At 33.0% G+C, this 7,887-nt stretch overlaps 1 long non-coding RNA gene across 1 annotated transcript in view; it reads right to left on the reverse strand.

Moving 5' to 3' along the window:
- LOC136034932 (uncharacterized) overlaps nt 1–7,887 on the reverse strand; it is a 256,407-nt gene that overhangs the window by 125,655 nt on the left and 122,865 nt on the right. The window lies entirely within an intron of this gene.

Raw genomic sequence — 7,887 nt, forward strand, 5'->3', positions numbered from 1 at the left:
GGTATTAAGGGTTTAAAATCAAAATCTTTGGATATTGATGGGATTAGTGTTTTGAATCTTGTTTCGAATTCTTTTGAACTGGTTTCTCATCTCCAACTGTTTTTTCAAATGTGTTTGAGTAGTTCGTGTGTGCCCGACTGGTTCTTATGCGGTAGCGTTACGTCACTTCTAAAAAAAGGAAAAGATCCGGTTTCTTGTAGTTCTTATAGGTCCATGACGGTAGCTTGTACTCTTAGCAAGCTTTTTGAACACCTCCTACTACCCTATATCACTAAGCTTGCTCTAAATGATGATAATCGATTTGGTTTTGGATCTGAGCTAGGCTGTCAGCATGCTCACCGTGCTTTGACTTCTTTATTAAAAGATTCCCATCGCACTCGTCGCGTATTTCATTTCGCAACCCTAGACTTGTCTAAAGCATTTGACAGTGTTTGTCATACTCAAGCATAGACAGCATTATGCCAGAGAGGAGTAAATCCGTCGGTAATGTGCTTCATTTTTTGTACTTTCATTCTTACCTTCGCCTTAAGTCATTAGATAATTCTTATTTTGGTCATATCCCTGTTCGTTGCGGTGTAAGACAAGGGGGAGTTCTTTCGCCGTATATTTTCAATGCTTGTATTGAAAATGTATTATCAAAAATATCGACTACGTGCCTATTAGGACCATCTGATATCTCATATCTGGCTTATGCGGATGACCTTCTTCTGATTAGTCAAACTGAGTCTGGTCTTGCCCGTTCAGTGAATTCAGTTACTTCTGCTTTCCGCGATATCGGCCTGTACCTAAATGTTGACAAGTGCGAGTTTCTTGTTTTCAACGGTGATAATTGTTCAGAATCACTATGCTGCGATGGTTTTAGTATTCCTCGTCTTAAATCGTTTTGTTGGCTTGGTATAACAGTTTGCGATTCTGTGAATGCTCTCCAGTCTCGTGCTGTCAAAGGTATTAGTGAGAAGCTGAGGCTCAGTTACTCTAAGATTGTAGCAAATCGTGGACACTATAGGAGAAGAGCGCTAACTCGGCTTTACTCAAATTTTTGTGATCATTCTGTGCTCTTCTGCTCTGGTATTAGGCCACTTCTGTTGACTGGTGATCTAAAACGTATTCGCATAAATTATTACCGGTACTGCAAATTTCTTTTATATCTATCTCGTTCTTACCGGAATACAAAACTGGTTAAAATTTGCTTTCGAAAAATTATCTACGAAGCTCGCTATTGAAGCGCTTTATAGGCTAAGGTTTTTTCATCACCGTGTTTTCATTATCCGCCTTTTTTTTGTATGTGATTAAATTTGTTTCTTTTGTATTAATTTTTGCTCTTTTCTTTTGTATTTTATACCACTTAACCCTGTTTTGTGAAGTGGGTGATAAATAAATTATTATTATTGTTATATATATATATATATATATATATATATATATATATATATATATATATATATATATATATATATATATATATATCGACAAACGCAAGACTGACTATGATCTAATATTTTTGACGAAGTTGTATTGAAGATAATTCATACCTCCTCCCCCTTCCCCCAAAGAAAAACACACAATAGTCAAATTAGTTAAAAGACTAACAGCAAGTTCAATAAAGATTTCTTTTCTTGCTGTCAATCCATGTTAGATGACATCCAATAGCCATTTCAGTTTGTTGTTCGACTCTTTTTTTCGATTGACTCATATTCAACAGGTCGCTCTTATGGACCTTGTAATGAGCAAATATAGAATTATTCACCGGAGCTATGTGCTCTTTGAATTTTTAAAGATACACATTAAGTTTATCTTTTTCTTAAGAAGTTAATGTCCAAGCACTAAAGATATCTCGTCCTTTTCCCCATAAGCACAGAAGAAGATAAACGCGTTGTTGTTTGGTAGTCTTCCCACTCAATGGTCCGCCGAATGTAAGAGCTACATGCTGTTCAAATTTCATCCATGCTTGTAAAATGGCTGATGTTCAATTAAATGTTTGACATGACAGTAGATTGTCCATTTCTGACTTTTGATAACATGTATTAATTTTTGTGATGATACTTTATTGAGAAAACCGACCTGCAACAAAACACATAATAAAGCAAAAGCAAGCAGCAATAATAAAGCAAAGACTACATAAGCAAACAGCAAGCGCAAGCGCCAATACTACCAGCATCATCATTTTAATTGGACTAGAACTTCATTTGAATATTCAATAGAAATAAATGAAAAACTTAATATATTTTTCAAAAATTGTCCATTAATATATGACTAAGAATAAGGTAAATATTATTCATTGGTCGAGGTAAAACACTTCTAGGGAAATGAAAGTAAAAAGTAATAATTATATTATTTATTAGGCATATCTAGCCCAGATAATGCATGTTATTCTTTTGAATATTTGTTTTTGGCGTATAGGATTTGATTTACCCTAGTCTTGTTTCTATCCTATTTGAATATGTTATACTAGTTTTCTCTCTCCAAAAGCTGGAATGCATCGTTTTAGTTGAAAATTTTTAAAGATAATCTGCTTCCGTTTTCCGTGATCCATTTGGTGTGAGCCAAGAGTTAAGGCCTTTTTTCGCGTCAACCAAAGAGACTGTTTGAGCTCAACCACTCGGTGTGGTTGAGCTCAACCGCTGTTTTTGCGTGGAACAGTGACAAACCAGGTTGTCATGAAAAGTGATTTTGCGTGAAACAATTGACTGGTTGAACTCTAATTTAACCAGAACTGTCATTGTTTTTAACCGTAGGGTTCTACCATTCATAATTGTTGGTTGATCTTTTCAGGCGTAGATTTCGAAAAGAAGAATTCGTAGGCTATAAATAAGTCTATATAAAATAAGAATTATAAGCTGACAAATAGAATTCTAGCCACCCAAAAGTAAGGTTTAATTTTGTTTTTTTTTTCGTATTAGGGCTATTTGGATAAATGTTGGGTTATATCCTGCAATTTGATTCACATAGGCCTTAATACAGGAAGTCAAGAGTTTGAATATGCTTTTGAAAACTTATGTAGATACTTGGAAATCTTTGTTTCATCCTTTTGATGCCCTAGACTTGACCTTAGCTTGGTAATTTGGCTTCAGAGATAAAACCTTGATGAAGCAAGACCCTAGTGGTTATAAAGCATTGTTAGTCCAATTACTATTCTTACTAGATGCTTCAAGATGTGTTGCATCTTTGTCAGAACTCTTTACATTTCAGCCTTACCCTATAGGGCCATGGATAAATTTTCAGGTCAAACTCTAGTTTGGCTACTGTTTGCTATCTTAGAAATGGGTTAAGTCAGGAAAGTAGAACTTCCAGTAATGAATCCAAAGCAAAAAATATGTAAAATTCTAGTTTAGCTAATTTTCATTATCTTGGAAAGGGAATAGGTTACAAGAATGAAACTCAGTAATTAATCCAGGGTCAAAAACACTCTGGGAAGGTACTGCCAGGCTTCTATGTCAACCCTTTTCTGATTTCTAAGTCTTAGATAATTGCTTACTCAAAAGGTCTATACCTATACTATTGAAATTTTGACAAAACAAGATTTACCTTAATTTTTAATTATCAGTTTCTTTTTCTCTGACTTTAGGTCTTAAAATGCAATTCCTTTTATTTGAGTAGCATTTTAAGCCATATCAATATTTTTTTTTCAAAATTTAGGAAATGTCTTTGCATATCTTTAAAACCTTATAAAGTGGATTGAGGAAAGCTGTGAAACAGTTTCTTTGTACTCCATGTAAGCAGACCTTCCCAGAATATACTTTAGCCTTTAGACCCATCCCTGAAAGTTTTTTTTTCAATCTCACCCCCTGGTGCTCTTTTACACATTGTATAAATTGTGAAGAAATGCCTGCCCCCTTGCTAAAAGTCTTAGAAGTATCTTATATCAAAATACACCTGATACAGTTTAATTTTTTAGAGATGACACAGAATAGCATTAAAGCTGAGTATTTGCTTTGCAAGAAATGTGTCCCTTCTGTTGTAAAGCATTTTGGATAGACACTAATCTAACCATGGACATATTGCTGTTGCAAATGGTTTTGCTTAAAATGGTTTGGAAAACAAATTGCAAATGTAAATTTGCTTTTTTATCATTATTTAAGACTAGAATATCACAAAGCTATGCAATCACATTGCTTGTTGTATCTTAAGTAAATACAATCCCTGATGGAGTTTTGTTGATACCTGTCTTAAAATTAATTTGTCTAAATAAAATATATTGTTTATGGGACAGTAGAGAAAAGCAACAACCATGAATTGAGTTTTTTTCAATATTTCTTTTTTCAAATAATAGTTCTCTGGTCATATTTGTGTTCCTTGCTAAGTTGTTGGCACTCTGGTTTGGGAATCCTTTGTCCAAGGGGTACAGGTTTAATTCCTGGCATTGCTAGTGTATTGGGTTTTTACCAGCTAAGTATTCACCATGCTAGTTTGCATCTTAAGTAAAGCAATCCCTGCTGGAGCTTTGTTGACACCTGCCTTACAATAACTTGTCTAAGTAAAATACAATGTGTATTGAAGATTAGTGAAAATGGCTGTAAATCCATCTTGTTTTTTTTTCAATATTTTTTTTTTTAATAGTTGTTCTACTCTGGTTGTAATAATGTTCTTGGCTAAGTGGAAAGCACTCTTAGTAAGAAATCCTTTGTCCATGGGGTACAGGTTTGATTCCTAGTATTGCCTGTTTATTTGTTTTAAATGGGGGTCAGTGATGTTAGACAGATCTAAACCAGCTCTAAATAGGCAAATGGAGAAATATGCAAAAGGTAAGCAGGGAGGGTGTACAAAAGCACAAGATTTCTGGCCCCCAGCCCTTAATTGCAATTCTTGGCCAAAGGGTCACAAAGTGGAAATTAGCACTGCCAGTTTAGACCTTGATGTGTCAGTGCTGCCATACTTACTTACTTGCATATTGGTGTTGAGTTTGCCCACATTTTATCTTCATTACTATCTAAAATCATTTAGACATTCAGCAAACTGTCTCAAACCACAATTAGTATTGAATAGTTTTTGGGCCTTACTGACTTTCCCTTTATAGCAAAGGTTTATTGTTGTGTATAATGTAGATATTTTAAAGTAATCAATCATTAAGAAGTCCCTTTTAGTTTTATCAAGTTTTTGAGTAATAAACCTTTTTAATTACCTCAAAATATTTATTCAGGTCCTTTACTATTGGCTGCCCTTTATATTACAATAATGATTGAAATATATTGTGGCAACTAAAAATTTGGATAATCCAACCTATTTTACCATCTTAAGGTTGTTTACAAAGGTGTATGAAATATTTAAGTACTGACTTAGCTACAGAAAACCTCTAGATATAATAAAATGTAAGCAAGATGGCTCTTACTTTGACCATATCTATGGAAGCACTAATGAGATAGTGGGTTATTTGATGCATTTGTAGGAATGAGTGAGATGAGAAATGAAGTGTAGGCTTGATGAGAGATGGCTGGTGAATGTGATGAGGGATGAATGTTTTGCAAGATTTTAAAATTTTGGACAATGTCTCATGTTGACAGTAGAGTGCAGAAGTAAAATTTGGTAATTTTTTTTCTTTGTTTCTGTTATGTTAGACAATATTGAATATTCTAAAGTGAAGTTTCTTTTTTGTTTGGAATTGTGATGGCCCTAGGGCTTTAGTGCAATACAAATTACTAATGTTTATTCACTTTCTTTAAACAAACGCAAGGTCTATGTCTCCTAGCTTTAACAAAGTCAAATGTAATTTTAAGACCAGGGATTTCAAATTAGGTCAAATGAACTTCTGGTAAAAATGAGCAATTTATGAAACATCTAGATTAAAAAAAAGTCTTTTAGACAACAAAGAAGACAATTGAATAAAGAAAAGTACCTTATATCATAATTGTTTTGCACCCTTAAGATAGAAATGAACAAAGTTTCAATTAAGATTCTGTTTTGTTTAAACAGACAGAAAGGACAAACCTCCAAGCTTTGACAAACACAATCTCACTTTGTGGCTCCTATCTTTTCAAAGGGGACTTTCTTTGGATTTTTTCTATCCAACTAAAACTGGAAAGGACAGCATGATATACAAGTGACTTTCCAATTACCCTACATAGCAAGAGAAAATCATTAAGTTAGGCTATGCTTTATCTCAATCCCCCGCCCAATGTGCAGAAATATGGCTCAAATTTCATATTTTCAATGCATTTAACCTCCTGTCACCTGTTTTTCTAGTTATTGTTTGTCACATTTGTTTAATTTACAGCTACATGGGATGAAGTTAGAGAGACAGATTGACAAATGGAAAATAGGAAATTTCAGCAATACATTTTTATATTGGGAGGATTGAGGGGTAAAGTAGAGCAAAGTTGAATATAAAATGTGTTACCAGCTATTATTCTAAAAATTATGAAGCATGAATTTTTTTTTTTATTATGTTTCTTTCTCTTCAGGTCCTTCTCTAGGGCTTTACCAAATCAAACATTCTATGCCCAGAAAAATTAGCAACAAGGTATAGTCTATATACAAAGGCTTATGTTATTTAACTATGAATATGGAATTTATATGGCAATCAGGAACTGGATACAGGCGAAAGCAAGTAAAAAAGAAAGAAAAAACTTCCCTAGTTAGCTCAGGAGACTTTTAATAGATTACTCTTCAGATAATTGCCTATGATACATAATTTAAATATTTACCCCTGTACAGTAGGGCATTAAAACAATCTATCACAATGTAAGATACAATATATTTAGATATGATGCTGATTTACAAATTCCAGGATTCTTTGTTGTAGTTTTCATAATTTTGTTGATAAAGTTTTATATATTCATCATATTTTATTTTATGTCATTAACATTAGCCAAACTAAACTTCTCAATAGAACTTGAATGTGGTGGCTATAATGCACAAGTACTGCAAAAATCTTACAACACATTATGTGTTATCTGTTCAGTGAGAAAAAAACTATTTTCCTAGTTTAGCTTAATTTGTTATATTTTTGTGCTTATCAGAAATATTTTATTAATTTTAGGCAGCTGTCCCCCCTCAAAAAATTCTTAAACATTTGCTGGTTTATACTTAACTAGTATTCTACTGAAAACAAAAATTAATATATATTTTGTATTGAAGAAATATAAAGTCCTTTGGATTATTTTTTATTAAGATTAAGCAGTTTGCTACTTTCTTTTGTTAGGCTAAGCCTGTAATAGTGCTTTATTGTGAAGAGCCAAAATTTGTAGGGATTGCAAAGGCTAGCCTGAACAATATGTTATTACAAATTATTAGGTTAAACTTCTGTTTGGTAAAATTCTATTTTAGATAAATTTGTATTATCTTGAAAAAGGTTTAGGTTAGGAAAATGAAACTTTTAGGGATGGGTCTAGAGACTAAACTATATCATGGGAAAGTATTTTGGAGCATCTAACTCTACTCTTTCTCTCTCTTAAAAACGTTTGCCTTAAATTACCTTAAATCACATTGTCTAATGAAATAAGGATTAAATCCCATAGAATTGCTGGTTAGTGATGATGACAGTTGGAAATCTCAATATTTGGTCCACACCCTTAGAAATGCTTGTGTTATAAAAGTGAAACCCTTGCAAAATAAATCTTCTACTTAAATGACAAGAAAAAAGCGTTTTTAGTGTCCTAACTTTGCTCAATTTCAATTTATGAAGTTTCCAAGATTTGGAAACTTTCAGGATATACATTTCCCTATATTTAAATACAAAACACTGATATGGCTTAAAATTCTACTCAAATAACAAGAATTGCATTTTCAGAGCTAAAACCAGAGAAACAGAAACTGCTAGCTGAAAATTAAGGTAAGATGTTGTTTTACCAAAATTTTAATAGTTACAGACCAGTCCAGTATGCAAAATTCCAAGATTTAAAAACAGAAGAGGGTAATCACATAAGCTTAGCAATAGCTTCTCAGAGTATGTTT

Source organism: Artemia franciscana, chromosome 13 (genome assembly GCF_032884065.1).
Source record: "Artemia franciscana chromosome 13, ASM3288406v1, whole genome shotgun sequence".
NCBI lineage: Eukaryota > Metazoa > Arthropoda > Branchiopoda > Anostraca > Artemiidae > Artemia > Artemia franciscana.